Source organism: Amblyomma maculatum, chromosome 1 (genome assembly GCF_055883805.1).
Source record: "Amblyomma maculatum isolate TAMU_Amacu chromosome 1, ASM5588380v1, whole genome shotgun sequence".
NCBI classification, from domain to species: Eukaryota; Metazoa; Arthropoda; class Arachnida; order Ixodida; family Ixodidae; genus Amblyomma; species Amblyomma maculatum.
Genome location: NC_139344.1, coordinates 281,756,948 through 281,774,058, shown reverse-complemented (window position 1 = coordinate 281,774,058; position 17,111 = coordinate 281,756,948).

Here is a 17,111-nt window from a genome sequence, read left to right as displayed (position 1 = left end):
TTTCACAGAGCTCCTGGCATTTTTCCTGCAATACTGCTATTTGGCAAAGGCTTTGACGAGCTGCGTTGATGGCCAATCAGCAGTAATTCGGACCTAATTATATATTTCATTGCTGAAAATAAATATAAAAATACCACACCGTACAGAATAGAAATAATGGGCCAAGAGGGCGCGGCAGTAGGGCAAGCGCTTGATAGCATTCAAACTGCGCGCCGTGGCGCAGCGCGTTTCAGCATTCAAACGGCGCGTTTTTAACGAAAGCGGATGTGCGTCAAGCATCAGCCGCCTGGTGCGCTACAGTCAGTTGGGCCGCTGGGCCCTATGGAAGTGTCCGCTCTTTACCCTATCCCTTTCTCTATGGCTAAACGTCTTAACTCATAAGCGCATCGTACTCATGGAAACAAAGGAGCGCCGCTGAAAAATGCAAAAGAGGCGCGCCGTGGAGCTGAAGTAGCCGAACGGCTGCTTTAGCTCCGGGTTTGTATAACAGTGTCCTTTGAAACTAAGTCTCAGCATCATTTATGAAATCATTTTCTGAATACCACCCTCCAAAAGGATACAAAGCACACCTCAAAGGCATCTCGCTAAATCAACTTAAAGCTGCTGTTGTCATTCGCAGCACCTTTAATCCTCCTGGGTGAATTTGTTTATCTTTATTTGTTTGTGTATTTATATCTTCATTCTCTATTTGTCAACGTGGCTTGTTTCTACTTTGGAATAAACCTTTTCTCTTTGTGTTTTGCTTTTTCGTTTGACACGTGAAGGCATCGATACCCGCTGGCGCCAGTATACAGAGGAAATGATTACGTGCCCCCACTGTACGACTCTGTGGGATTGCCCTGCTTTTTCTACTGGAGGCCCCGAGGTCAAACCCTACCGCCTGAACTATCATTCCCTTCTAGAAACTGATGCTAACACACAGATGATATTTGCCAAGTATGGCTCCCTTAGTGGCCTGGAAATAGATTTGAGTGACGACCTGTGCAAACAACGAAGATTTTGTTAACTCCCCTTTACCCCCATGCATGGCCATGAGCCTTCTAACTTAATAAAGGACATTAAATCAATCAATCAAACTTGGAGAAGGTCAGGACTAAATGAAAGTGCAACGCATTGATCGAGGAGGACATCCTGAAGTGCTCTCTAGATTCTTAATCTCCCGTGTTTTCTGACGGATTAGAGGAATCTGCGCTCTAATGGGGCGAATTCTACATAAGTTAGACTGAAATAAAGTCGCGCTATACGACTGGAATATTAGTCTGGCCTAGTAGGCTTCACAACTAGGTTTAAATTACCTTTGTCACGTGCAATGCAGTTCCTTTAGTGGGTCTTGATTAGCTCAGGATTTTTATAGCTAAACCAAATAGATTTATCCTCCACCGTGGAGCGAAATCAAAGAAACTCCCCGCAGAGGTATCGTTAATATTTTTCTTTTTTCTCCATTGCAGTCGCTCAATATAGCGTGGAGGCATAGAGCGCCAGTTAATATTAGTTCGAAAGCATTTATTTATTGCCTCATGCTTCGTTTGACCAGAAAGTGTGACCAGAAAACATGCTTGGCACTTGTCGGCTACCCAGAAATCGATAATAATGAGATCAAGCAGTGCTAATTAATCATGATAATTAAGATTTTACCAGCCAGTCATAGTCATAATTGGTCTATGGCCATGATTAACTATGACTGTGACTAACTTGAACATGCTATGACTACGACCGACCATGACTGACTATATGGCTAGCGATGACCATAACTATACGACTATGAATATGACTAACTATGACTAATAATAGACATATGCGACTATTAGTCATAGTCATGGCTACAGTGCGACATCATAACTCAATGTAGATGGCGCCACTGCATGCTCGGGATAGAAATGCTTTCGCATTGCCGCGCATAAGGAGGCTTAAGTGCCCAACAGAATTTTTTAGTACCCATATTGCATTTGGTGTACACCACGCACTGTCTGTCTCAGTGGTTTCCGTGCTTGGAGGAAATCAGCATTTTCGTTTGCAAAAAGCCGGTCTTGTTTTGAGCTTCCCCGATCCGTTCTGCCAAGGTGTCAAAGTATTAATGGCATGAACGCCATTTCAGGAGCGAACACGGCTAATTCATTTTTCCAGCACTGGCAAAAAATCGGCAGCTCGCAGAGCACATCGCAGCGAAAAACATATTGTTCATCTGCTTCGCACACAAGACGAATTTTGTAGGCCGATGATTGAAGAATTGCCACAGTATGCGTCATGTTCTTAGGTATCAAATGCAAAATATAACACAAGTGGGAGTACGCAGGAGCACTAACTTTCAGCAACACTTTTTAGGAGCCAGTGTATATTCACTCCGCTCTATATTCACTCCGCTCATGACTTATCGCACATACCATGAGTGCAATATATCGTGAGAAGAAAAAAACTAGATGGGTTCAACGCTGCTGAACTCGGCCTTATGCAAAAATGCTGCCATCTATCGAAGAAAAACTATCGAAGAAGAAAGAAAGGAGCAAGCGGCGCCATGTTGGGGATCGCGGTCGCGGGATTACCTGCTGTGGAACGTGCGAGCGGCGTTCTCGGTTTAGCAGCAATTCTTTTATTTTAAGGCTCAAGAGAAAATGACCGAAAAGTGGTCCGTGGACCTTTCTGTGTTGCCCACATCTCCGTGCGACTTTACAAATTGCTATTATGCATTGAAAATGCAAATAGCGAGGCACAGCGGCAGCGAGAAAATTCGCAACGATCTCATCGTTGAAGATGAAGTGGTGCACGCAGCTTTCTTTTTTTTTTTTGAAATGTCAGAGTCTTACTGTTCTTCAATCATTGTGCTCTGTTCGCTTGTGTTCTTTTTGCGTCGACGATCATATTGTCGCGTAGGGGGGACAAGGCCGTAGACACCAAAAGAGGACACAGGCGTGATAGTAGTGAAATTAACTCTTTACTGGGCTGACTTGCGCCCGCAAAACAACTAAGCAACTCGGCGGCGGCGATAGCAACAAACATGCTCGTCGATCGTCGAGCTAAGAATGCTGGTTTCACGCGTAAGTGCTTGATTTAAAGGCTGCAAAGAAAGATCGAGATAAAACCGCGAACGGTGACTAGGACAACCTAGAACATTGCAGAAATATACGCGAGTGGCCGGAATGTTCGAGAAACATCTCGGACCATCTTGTGCGAGAATGAAGCTGATAAAACTGCGTCTCGCGACAACGAGCATGATCAAACAAAGAACACACAATTGATACGCGTGCCAGAATCAAGAGTGATAAAGCCGCATGCCGGTGGTTGTCGAAAAAAGAACAAATACAGATTTTAATGGTTTGCTGCATTTCTCTACCCTTAAAAAAGGCATCGACGCGACGCTTACAAAATAAACACAGAAAAGTAAACAAAACACTGAATTATAAAATAACTTAGCGTGCGTAATAAGGTTTGAGGCGTACAACATGGACGACTTCTGGGCGCGCCTCGCGCCTTTGGGATGCGGTCGGGCCGTCGGGGATGACCTCGTAGTCTAGCTGTCCGATGCGTCGAAGGATTCTGTCGGGTCCAAAGTACCGCCGCAAGAGCTTTTCACTCAGTCCGCGGCGGCGTATCGGCGTCCAAACCCACACTTGGTCTCCCGGCCTGTACTCTGCGTCGTCGCAAGTTGTACCGCCGGGCGTCGGTGTGCTGCCGGTCTGTGGTACACAGCGGGGCGAGTCGTCGGGCTTCCTCTGCACGCTGCAGGTAAGCGGCGACGTCAGGGGTGTCTTCTGTCACGTGCGGCAGCATCACATCGAGCGTCGTCGTGGGCTCCCTGCCGTACACAAGCTTGAACGGCGTCATTCTGGCTGTCTTCTGGATGGCCGTGTTATGCTCGAAGACCACGTATGGCAGGATGGCGTCCCAGGTCTTGTGTTCGGCGTGGACGTACATAGCAAGCATGTTCGCAATAGATTTATTTAGACGTTCTGTAAGGCAGTTTGTCTGCGGGTGGTAGGCGGTCGTCCTCCGGTGGCTTGTATGGCTGTACTTAAGGATGGCTTGAATGAGCTCTGCCGTAAATGCTGTTCCCCTGTCCGTGATGAACACTTCTTGGGCGCCGTGCCAGAGGATAATTTGGTCGAAGGAAAATTTGCCGACTTCCACTGCGGAACCGTTAGGCAGGGCTTTTTCTTCGGAGTAACGAGTCATCTAATGAGTAGCCACGATGATCCACTTGTTTCCCGTCGATGAAGTTGGGAAAGGTCCGAGGAGGTCAATCCCTATTTGTTGTAAGGGCTTAGTTGGCGGTGGTATCGGGTTCAGTAGCCCAGCAGGTCTCGTCGGGGGGGGCCTTGTGTCGCTGACACTCAAGGCATGTTTTGACGTAATGGGCGACGTCGGCAGCAAACCATGGCCAATAATACTTCTCCCGGATTATGTGCGACGTGCGGGCAAGATAGAGATGTCCTGCCGTTTGCTCATCGTGGAACGCCTGTAGAATTTCGCCTCTGAGGTTCATAGGCACAAGAAGTGCGGTCCAGCGAGGTTAAGGCAAGCTGTCCGCGCCCGCATTGCACGAACGACACCATATCACACACTCAATTAAGAGCACACCTTGGCGAGACGTGCTGATTGATGAAGTGTTTAAAGCTGTCCAAAGACGTTTTGCCAATGAGCTAAAAAATTCTGCTGCAGCGCAAGAGGAAAGGTGAAACGCCCGTGCGTCGACATTTTGGTTCGCGTTAATGAATCAGCGGTGCTCAAAATGAATTCGTGTCCCTCATTTAAGAGCCCTGATGTAGCTTGCAGGCGTTAAAAAAATGCCGTATTAATTTGCATTGCTGCTCGCATTTTGGTGCCGCACGATAGCAGGTACTCGGCAGAGCCTAACCATGACTGTCGATGCGGCACTGTGGATGCAAAACATTGCTGGGACATTTCTGTTTGGATGATTAAATTTTCGCTAAATAGGTGAAGACCGAACAGCCGACCGCCGATTTACGCGGCCTACTGCGTGCACTATACTTACTGACACTGGGGCTAGCTGATGGTCCCTGAGGTTCCGTTTGCCTGTAACTGAAGAATGCATAAGACTTTTGTAATAGCAAACCAAACGTTAAGGATTAAAAACAAGCGCGTGAAGCCGTGAGCTTCAGGTGCAAAACTAATCCCGCGTGAGAAAAGTGCTGACTGACGGATTGCGTTGTAACTGCTAGAAGGCAGGAGTACCCTTGACAAATGACAAGATAAGCAAGCAGCGTGCACTATTGGCACTTTTCCTACGACCTAACTTCTGTGATTCAATTATTAAGTGTCGAAAAGCACTCAACATCTGCAAGCGGCTTCCGCGGGCCTCTACTGAGAAAAACAAAACTGCCATAGCACTTAGGGCTTCTTACGCGCTTCTAGCGCACGCCATTTAGCTGTTCTATTTCACTTCTGTTGGGTGTTTTTTTAGTCCAGTTATATAAGTCTTAGCTCTTATAACGCTCGGTTTTATCAGTTTAACAATTTTTTGCGTGGTTTGGCGGTTGATTTTGGCTTTACTCGCCGAGAGCTTTTCAACTACCTTTACGTTATAGCCTACAGCTGATCGTTTATTGTTAATCACACTTTACGAACTAACGGTTGTTAGACATGGCTTTGCAGTTGTACTCGTTTTAAGGTATCCAATTATATATGACCTCATACATTGCTTAAAGTACAATTTTCAATTCCTAATAGCTAATTATGGTACTTAATTGGGACCTGCAATTAGTTCAGTGTAATTATACTCAACACAAGCTATCCAACGATGATTTATTGATGTAGCATAAGTGTTAAACTTAATCACGATTAACTAATTGACGGCTGTAAACTGACACCTAAAATTAACCAAGTGCAGCCATACTCGGCATAAGCTCTCCAAAATATAATAGACGTGTGGCTAAATATTCGACATAAGCTACACAACCACTGCGGACACATTCTGTACACGCATACCGTATACATGGCCAGCATGCGCAAAGTAATGCGGCGCAGTAATAAGAAAAAAAAAAAAAAAACCTGTAAGAAGCTGGCACCTTCACTTTGTTTCATTGCTTATCCTCAGCTCCTTGCTTATGTGAAGGTGCACAAAGCAATATTTGGGTACTTTAGACGGCTATAAATGCCAACTTACGCGTCACTAATCACGTACTATCATATCCGGCGGTATCTATAGAATCCGGAAACGCGTGCGGTCAGCGCAAGGGGACGCCAGTTTCCATAGGACACAACGCTAACTGGTTTCCATGTTTATTGCAATGATTTCTTTCACGCTGTAACACGCCCCAATTTCGTTCACAAATATACAGGTTGAGGAAAGGACAGGCGCACGTTTGGGTGGACACCTGAACCGCGCTGCAAGGGAAGGGAGGAAGGCGGAAACGTAAGTTTAAAGGGAAATAGCTGCCATAATGGAAGGCTCCGGAATAATTTTGATCCCCTATAAGATTTTTAACCTGCACTGAGATCGCATCAGCACCCATGTTCGAACCCCACGGCGACGGCTACATTTCGATGGAGAAACGAAGGCGTCGATGCGCTATGCGATGTCAGTGCACTTAAAATTATTGGAATTATTGGCAGTGGAAATTATTACATAGCCTTCTACTACGGCACCTCTTTCACTCCCGCCTCCCTCTCTTCTCTTGCAGTGCGGTTGCAGGTGTTCACCTAGAAGTGTGACAGATGCTGCGCCTTTCATTTCCTATAAATCAATATACAAATTTGTGACACAAAATGGCGGCGGCCGACTAAATTTAGCGGCCGCATTCCACGCAGCGTGCCTGGCCCATAAAATCTGATGCCCCTGGGGCCACTCTTATTTGAATTGGCACCATACTAAGAATGGCGGTTGTATGGAGTACCCTTTCAACTCCTCCTTGGGACAGTAGCTGGTGCGTGCGCGGTGACTATAATTGCCTGTTGCTCTTTAGAGGTTAAATTGCGGGCCAGAGGTGATATGCTGAAGCTCGCCGGAGGAGGGGTCACGATAGTAGTACGGCTTTCGCTCTAAAAACACCATAGAATAACTGCGCATGACAGTGAAACAAGCGGCAAGCGGCATGAATGCACAAGTGTCCATAATCACCGCTTTGGAGGTATCTGTAGCTGAACGCCTTCACGCGCGCTCATTCTGCCTGCTCTTCTGTTGCGTTGTATACCTGAGACTTTTTTCCCACTTGCAATACTTTTGAACGTTGTTTCGGCCAACATGGTAAGAAAAAGATTGCGCATACTGCAGTACGGAGCAAGTTTGTGTGCTTGGCCCGATTTTCCTGGTAGCTCAAATTAGCTGGTAAATTTCGATGTACCTAATACGGATGCAAATTGCTCGTTGAAAAATTAAGCCTCGGGCATTAGTGCTGTGGGTTTGCGATTTCTTTGATTCTTTTTTTTTTGTAGTTGCCTTTTCGCGTTCTTAAACAAACTCTTATATGCAGCAGGAATGAGCTGCATCTTTGATGTTCCAGACAGCTCGCTGCAAATGTACCCTGATGCTGGCAACGTGTGTGCGTCTTAAGCGCGAGTTTGTTGCGAGCCTGGAGGGCAAAACGGAGCGAGTGCGACGCTGTCGTTAAATTTTACACCTATCCGGTGACGGCCAGCAGCGGAACAGTGCAACTTTTCATCCTTTTTCTTTTTACGAGCAAGAGAAAAAGGGCGCGGAGTTCCAGTTGTGCGTTGCTCACATCTGTGGCGACCTTTTTCCTTTCTTCGTGAGTGCTTAAACGAGAGAGGTGTGTACCCTTGGGAGTTTGTAGACGTTACACGGGAGGGATTAATTAGGCCGTCCGTGAGAGACTGCAGGTCGATCAAACTCCGTCCTAGAGCAAAAAAAAAGAAAAAAAAAAGAAACAAAAAAGAAACAAGGTTCGTGGTGAAAATGAGCTAAATAAAAAGAAAAATATTTTAGCAAGGCCGAACATGGACACGTGCCGGAGAAGCTGAAGCGGGGGCGGCGAGCAACAAGCACACAAACTTGCGGAAGTTGGATCCGAAGCGCCAGCTCGGCTTTGCAGCAGCGCTCTACCAGTGGGCGGCTGACCCTTCAACTTATGGGCTCTGAAAGCCTTCTTCACGTGGCTCAGAACCTCCGGATTAGCGTGGTACTTCTGAGTTGCTCGTTTGCTTGCTCTTTCATTGAGTACTGAGTGCTGCGCCTTTTCAAGCCGATCTGGGGACTTAGTGTTCTTGGAATAGATCGGGGTCGCCAGTTGTGGTGGCGGCATGAAGTAACGCCTGTCAGAATGGTGCACGCGGTATCATACCTGCAAGACATCTGATTGCAGATAATAAGTATCTCTAATTAGGTACATGCTAACACACTCGAAGCTATAGAGCGTTCTCTGGGTCCTGCATCTGTCGGAGAACGGCGTCTAGCTCGCGAATCGCGTTCGTCCTTTAGCCGCGAGGGCGGTCTAAGGAATAAGAGCGTTCAATACAGGCCGGGTATTCGCGCTCTCCGACGAGGGTAGGGGAGCCACAGGGTATTTTTCTGAAACAGCGTAACCATAGCGGCACCAGCCACCGCAGTGCTTTTGAAGCATAGAGACTTCTATGCATCAGCAATATCGCCCCCTGCACGAATCAAGGCTAGGACAGTCGTAGCCGGCATCTTTCCAGCATCGTGCAGTCGCGTCTTAAATGTCATAAATGTCACGTTACGACCCCAAACAACATAACAGAAACGAGCGCTGTATAGAAGATTGTATGGATATCCAGACAAGCACTACTCCCACCAATAAAGGAAATGTTTGCCAAATGAGTCGGGATGCGATCATTGAGGTAAATGCCCAGGCGAGAGGATCTTGAGTGTACGCTATCATCACTTCGCAGCTATATTTTTTGAGAGCTATATAAATATTTTTATACGCCATATATATAATTACAATTTTGAAGACAGTATAGCCAACACCGCTTATAAACTAAAACGTTTACCGACTCCCCTGTCATCTTGCTTCAATTCCATACGGTCGTATGCGCAGACGGAGACAACTTTTTTTTTTTTTTTTTTTTGTAATTCAGTGTGCTACAGGTTGGTTGGTTTGTGAGATTATACGTCCCAAAGCAGTTCAGGCTAGGAGAGACGCCGTAGGGGAAGACTCCGGAAATTTCAACCATTTGGGGTTCTTTAACGTGCACTGACATCGCACAGCACACGGGCGCCTTGCTTTTCGCCTGCATCGAAAAGCGGCTGCCGAGGCCGGGATTCGATCCCGCATCTTTGGACACAGTAGTCGAGCGCCCTAACCACTGCACCCCCCAGCGGGGTTAGTGTGTTATAATTTCGGCGGCCATTGGAGCACTGGCTATTGCTCATCCCTCTGCAAAGATAGGAACCTTGACTAACATCTCAAAAAGTTCCTGAGCAATGAATAGAGCTGCAAGTTGCTTAATTAGTGCACTGTCCAACACCAAAACAAGTTCCTGCATCGTTTTCAAACACCGGAAACAAAACGTCTACTGAAACACACGCCAGCATGGGGAACAGTGGACGCTAGTGCTCTGTTATGCACGGGAGTATATACTACAACATTGTATGCAGACACCGCTGGGTAATATGGTCGCAAGAACACGACAACATGCACTGCTCGCACTGACTAATGTGCCACCCTGCTATATAATAATACACACTGTTGACTTGTGAATTCATTTCAAAATTAGATGCTGCTACATAACTGTTGCGAGTTATGGAACCATATGACTTTGTGCGTTATGGCTGACGTTCCTTGAACGTTTCTAAAGGCACTAATTCTTATGATAGCGACTCCCTTCGCTACTGGTCGCGAGTTGAAAGCACAATCCCCACACTTAGATGGAGCACCAGGAATGCGTCGGCTGTCTCCCTCGGTGCACATACCCGCGCTGCGCTATGAAAAATCAGTGGCAATGGGCAGTTACGACACCAGAACGTAACTAAAATCAATTTCCGCGCCGGAGTGCTGCTGGGCTAAGGGCCATATTTTCTCCGTTTGCTGCATACATCGTGCATTTCCAGGCTGCAAGTAATTACTTTTTACGCAGAGCGTCATTCAGCATATGTGCCGAGTAAAATAACTAAACTTTCTTGGTTGGTATGAGCGCGCTCAAGAGTTAATCAGCAGGAGCCGATCATGTGCATCTTTCTTTTACCGGCCTTGTTCAGCGTGGCACAGTTAAAGGGTCCCGATCTGCTTTCTCTATTTGCATTTGCACGTATTCCTAGCTGTATACCTTTTGCTGGACTGTACCTCCTGCTTACAACGCTGTTTAGCCTAGCCAGTGCTGTAGCCCACGTTTGGGCAATAAACTTCCACTCACACCTGGGTCGCTCACTCTCTGACAGAGCTTCCTCACTTTAGTAGCGCGCCATAGTTGACTGACCGCCGAAGGCGTCCTGCCACGAGGGAACAGATCGGTTGCTCTACGACCGAATGCCGGCGGCACATTGCTTCCGCCTGGCTGTACGGGTCGAGTCCAAGGAATCCAAGAAGAGCGCGAAGTCGGGTTATTTGGTTTATTTATTTATTTATGTTCAATACTCAAGGCCCGCAGGCATTACGAAGAGAAGGGGCATACAGAATCAGCAGTAGCTTTCTTAAAATTTTCGACATCGGTGATGACAGTGATGAAAGTAGGGAGGTGGTTCCACTCATTTGCAGTTAGAGGAATAAATGAATTAAAACAAATCATTGCTCGGCAGTGCGGGACCATACCCTGAAGCTGTTATCAATGCGTGAGGATATATAAGATAGAGGAAGCAGTAACGGAGTAATGGAGAGAATAAGCAAATAAGAGAATAAAACAGCGAGAATAAGAGAATAAAAAACTTCAACAAAATAAAAAAGTTACTGCTCTTTATTCTGAATGGCTGCATTGGAACTGGGGAAATACCTGCCGGGCTGAAGATCTCAGTGGTTAGTCCAGTGCCGAAGAAGGGCTCCAGGACGGATAAAAAAATTACAGACCTATAGCTATATTGCCTACTTTAGGCATTATTTTGGAGAAGATTGTTTAAAATAATATGGAAGCATTTTGTAGAAAATATTCTGTAATCCATCCTACTCAGTATGGCTTTCAGCGCGGGTTAAGTGCTATAGACCTGCTCGAAGACTGTTCGGACCACATAAATGAAACTATAGGTCATAATGAAATTTCTCTCGGGCTTTTCTTAGACCTGGCTAAAGCTTTCGATACTGTTGACCCCTCTATTCTGGTATATAAATTAGATAAAATTGGATTCAGAGGACCTTACCAAGTTTTCTTTAAGAACTATTTTTCGAATCGCTTTCAAACCGTCATGGTAAAAAATCAATACAGTGATTTTGTCCAAGTCCAGTTTGGGGTCCCACATTGATCCATACTTGGCCCTTTATTATTTAATATTTATATTAATGACTTGAGCAATCTTGCACTAAATTCCAAACTTTTTCGGTGTGCAGACGACACAGCACTACTTACGTCCCATCGATCCTTTGAACAGGCCAGAGACTTGCTGCAAGCAGATGTTTATAGTATAGTACAGTGGTTTGCTTCGAACAATATATTTGAATAAAAGCAAAAGTATCCTGTTGTGCTTTAGAAACCCACACAAGAATGTACCCGTGAGTGAAGCGATTGTTTTGCATGACGCTGGGTGTAGTGGATGTCAATGTGAGCCTTTGCCATTCTCATCTACGTAAAATACCTTGGCCTTTACTTCAATCAACATTTGTTATAGGCTACGCATACCCAGCATGTTGCCAATCGTCTTCGAACTTTTTCAGCCCAACTGTACAAGCTGAGGTTCACCTGCCCAATCAGGCACCGTAAAATGGTTTTTAGAGCTTTGGGTGAATCTGTATTACGGTATGTTGGCACAGTGTATGGCTCTTGTTCGAATTTCAGAATTTTTTAGGTAAGTAAACTGCTGTACCGAATTGCAAATAATATTATGTATGGGGCTGTCCCAGAAATCTTAGATGAGAGTGCTCAACTAATCAATGCAGAAATCTGTTCTCTATCAGATCTTCTTGCTTTTGTACTTATCACAAGAAACTTTTTTTCGATTAAATTCAAACTCCCTCAGGGTGGACCTACAGTGTTTGGCAGACATGAACGTTTTAAACTACCAAGGGTGTACACTAATTACGGAAAAAGGTGTCGTGCCTATTCTGTTCCCTATCACTGTAATAGATTGCCAAATGAAATTGTATATTTGACTTCTCTTGCTCATGTAAGCGAGAAGCACAAAAATGATTGTTTAGTCATTCTACACAGCATGCTACGTGAAAGTGTTTTTTACATGTACTGTACTGTATGATGTACTTTAGTTTATTATTCTTTATTTTGGCGTGGAGCACGCGCCCGTCAAATGCCGTGGCCCGCCCACAAGCGCTCCTGCGCTTCTGCGGGCACGAGAATGTACTCTGTATTGATGGATGGCAATAAAATTATGTATGTATCGTAGTGAACTACGAGCGGATATCACGAAGACAAGGAAGAGAACGACGAAGTGCCGCTGCGCTGCTCGAGCTCGCTGGTGCATGCCTAGGCTAGCTGTGTTCTTGTGTTGTTCGCCGTGTAGCTTAGAGAGGGCTATATTCCCTGTTAAAACTCAGTAAAATCCCTTTCACTTGGTGGAGGTGAGGATTTCCTGCCGTCCTGGATCTTCGCAGCCACACACTCCCGACAACAGTCATGACCGACGCTAGCACCCCTAGTCCAACCGGGCCTTCGTCCCCCGTCTTCTGCGCTGGAGCTTTGCGCCAGCGGGATCCTCCTATATTCAGCGGAACCGGTGACCATGACGTGGAAGACTGGCTGGCCTCATATGAGCGGATTAGTACTCACAACCAATGGGACGACGACCGAAAATTCAGTAATGTCATATTCTACCTAACCGACATGGCCAACCTGTGGTTCCGCAACCACGAGGCCGATATCACATCCGCGCCCGATGACTCTGCTCTCCCGGTTCTATTCAACCAGCCCACCTTCTCTCTGACCTAGACGCCTCCGAGACCTACCGTAGTAACTACATCGATGCTCTGCAGTCCGATCCGACGTCTGATTCGTTGCCAGACGGCTTCTTCCGAACTGCCATCGATGACGTTCTTCCTTCCACCTACCGGACGCAGCTTGTGGCCCTTTTACAGACGTTTCGCTTCGCGTTCGACGTCGCCCAAACACCTCTCGGCCGCACTTCCACAGTCGCGCATCACATTCAGACCGGTTCTAACTCGCCTTTTCGACAGCGCCCCTGTCGTGTGTCAGCGGCAGAGAGTCGTGTGATCAATGAGCAAGTTGAGGACATGCTACAACGTGGTGTAATCCGTCCATCTCAAAGCCCCTGGTCTTCACCTGTGGTGCTAGCAAAGAAGAAAGATGGTTCGTTTCGCTTTTGTATCGATTACCGGCGCCTCAACAAAATTACCCACAAGGACAATTACCCCATTCCGCGTATAGACGACGCTCTTGATTGCCTCCAAGGTGCCGAGTACTTTTCGTCTCTTGACCTTGGAAAGTGCCAGTGGCCGCATGTGACAGAGAGAAGACCGCATTTGTGACACCGGATGGCCTCTATGAATTTAATGTGATGCCCTTTGGTCTGTGCAATGCGCCCGCCACATTCGAGAGGATGATGGATAACATTTTCCGGAAGTTCAAGTGGCACATCTGCCTCTGCTACTTGGACGACATTATTGTCTTTTCCACCGACTTCACGCACCTAGAGCGCTTGCGGCAAGTTTTTGTTTGTCTTACTGACGCTGGCCTACAACTGAATCTTAAGAAGTGTCACTTCGGTGCCCGGCAGTTGATAATTTTGGGTCACATCGTCTCCAAGGAAGGTGTGCGCCCTGATCCGGCCAAGCTGCGGGCAGTGGCGAAGTTTCCTAAACGGTCTCACTCAAGCAACTTCGAAGCTTCATAGGTCTGTGCTCGTATTTTCGGCGCTTTGTACGGAATTTTTCTTCTATTATATCACCTCTGACGAAGCTGCTCGGGGGAAGCAGTGACTTAACTGCCTGGTCGGCCCAGTGCGACGATTGCACCACCTTTTGACATCGCCACCAATCCTTCGCCACTATGACCCGACAGCACCCACCGATGTCCATACTGATGCGAGTGGCGTTGGCCTCGGAGCTGTCTTGGCTCAACGGAAAAACGGCTTTCACGAATACGTCGTTGCGTACGTGAGTCGTGTCCTCTCCAAAGCTGAATGCAACTACTCAGTTACGGAAAAGGAGTGTTTGGAAATTGTGTGGGCACTAACGAAATTCCGACCCTACCTGTACGGTCGCCAATTTAACGTCGTCACGGACCACCATGCGTTATGTTGGCTGTCCTCTCTTAAAGACCCGTCCGGCCGCCTCGCACGATGGGCTCTCCGCCTTCAGGAATTTGACATCCGCGTTATATATCGCTCTGGCCGTAACACATGGACGCCGACGCTCTGTCTCGTTCTCCCCTATCCAGCGAACCTGCTTGCTCCAGGACGGCTGATCCCGTCCTCTCGTCTCTAACCATCGCTGATATGCCTGTGGAGCAGCGCAAAGACCCGTGGCTCGCATCTCTTATCGACATCGTGTCCACTTCTCCAAACGCTGCGCCTTCTCGTACTTTACGCCGTCAAGCACCACGATTTCCCCTACAAGACGGTCTCCTCAACCACCGCAATTATATGCGTGATGGTCGACGGTGGCTTCTCGTCATTCCCCGCCATTTACGACATGAAATTTGCGCCTCTTTCCATGCCGACCATCAGTGTGCCCATCCTGGTGTAGTCAAGACGTTTCAGAGAATTTCTCAACGCTAGTATTAGCGCAGCATGTACGGTTATATTCGCAAATACGTCCGCTCCTGCATCGTCTGTCAGCGTCGCAATTAAGTCATTCACACCTCGTGCTTCTGGCCCCTTACAACCCTTTCTATGCACGGCCCGTCCTTTTGATCCAATTGGCGTTGATCGTTACGGGCCACTTCCCTGCATGGTCTCTGGGAACCGCTGGATTGTCGTCGGCATCGACCACCTCACCCAATATGCGGAGACCGCTGCCCTACCTGCCGCTACTTCCCGTGAAGTTACCTTGTTCTTGCTTCATCATTTTGTTCTTCGCCACGGCGCGCCACGTGAGCTGCTGAGGGACAGAGCCCGAGTCTTCCTTTCCAACGTCGTTGAAGCTCTACTGGCCGAATGTCGCATAATAGATCGGACCACCACAGCCTATCACCCTCAAACTAACGGGCTGACTGAATGCTTCAATCGTACTCTCGGAAATAAGCTCACGATGTACGTTGCCGCTGATCAGACCAACTGGGACGCTGTTATTCCTTTCAGGACGTACGCTTACAACACAGCCACGAAGTCAACCACCGAATTTAGCCCTTTCTTCCTCCTTTATGAGCGTGAGGCGTTGTCTACGATGGACACTATATTACCATATCGTCTCGACTCCTCCGAGTGGACTCCCCTTTCCGAGGACTCCCATTCTTCCGCATAGCTAGCCCGCAGTTTAACTTCGGAATCTCAAGGCCGCCAAAAGTATCGTCACGACAAAGATCAGACGCCACACGTTTTCCCTACAGGATCCATTGTTTGGCTCTGGGTTCTTGGCACCCCACCGGGATTGTCATCAAAACTTCGAACTGAGTACCGTGGCCCCTACCGCATCGTTCACCATGTCTCCCCTGTAAATTATATCGTGGAGCCACTCACTCCCTCTTCGGACATGCGTCATCGCTGCCGCGAAACTGTGCACGTGAGCCACCTCAAAACGTACTACGACCCGCTCGTCTTGCCCTCGCCATAGGCCGCCAGAGTGGCCTAGGCTAGCTGTGTTCTTGTGTTGTTCGCCGTGTAGCTTAGAGAGGGCTATATTCCCTGTTAAAACACAGTAAAACTCCTTTCGGTATGTATGTATGTATGTATGTATGTATGTATGTATGTATGTATGTATGTATGTATGTATGTATGTATGTATGTATGTATGTATGTATGTATGTATGTATGTATGTATGTATGTATGTATGTATGTATGTATGTATGTATGTATGTATGTATGTATGTATGTATGTATGTATGTATGTATGTATGTATGTATGTATGTATGTATGTATGTATGTGAGAGAATAAGATTAGTATAATAAATCCGGTGGAAAAGACAAGCGAAAATATTTACGGCGCAGAGAAAGAACTGAAAGACTAAGGGTTGATTTTATTACAGATACGCTTGCTGTTCATGAGAGATTGAGTTATAAAAAGCATGTTGGATGTTCCTCTACAAGTAAGGTCACCTACGGCCTAGTACAGGATGTACTGGACGGACGGACGGACGTATGTATGTATGTATGTATGTATGTATGTATGTATGTATGTATGTATGTATGTATGTATGTATGTATGTATGTATGTATGTATGTATGTATGTATGTATGTATGTATGTATGTATGTATGTATCCCAAAATAACGGCTTGAGAGGCTAGTTGGTGCATCATACGTATGTATGTATGTATGTATGTATGTATGTATGTATGTATGTATGTATGTATGTATGTATGTATGTATGTATGTATGTATGTATGTATGTGTGTGTGTGTATGTGTGTATGTGTGTATGTATGTATGTATGTATGTATGTATGTATGTATGTATGTATGTATGTATGTATGTATGTATGTATGTATGTATGTATGTATGTATGTATGTATGTATGTATGTATGTATGTATGTATGTATGTATGTATGTATGTATGTATGTATGTATGCATGTATGTATGTAAGAGCGTCCCCTTTGAAACGGGGTGGGGATAGTCGTCACCGTGCTTAACCTTTCTTTCTTATGCTTTGTAACTTAGACAGCTCAACTTTAACGACTTTACTTTTAGACCCGGGTTATCTTTAAATACACTTGTTTAATTTTAATTTAGCTTCCATGCGTCCCCGCCCTGCTATTTATCGACCAATCTTCCAAACGCCTCTTGCTTGTACCGTCGATTCGCAGGGAAAACTGCATCGAAACGCCATCATGAGACACATGCATGTCGATGCCACGATTGCCTCGATCCCAGGCAGAGTTTTCCGAGCTCGGCCACCGATTGCGGGTTGTATGCCACTTTTGCTCATAAATGTACATCGTTTACATTCATATAGCATATTATCAATATAG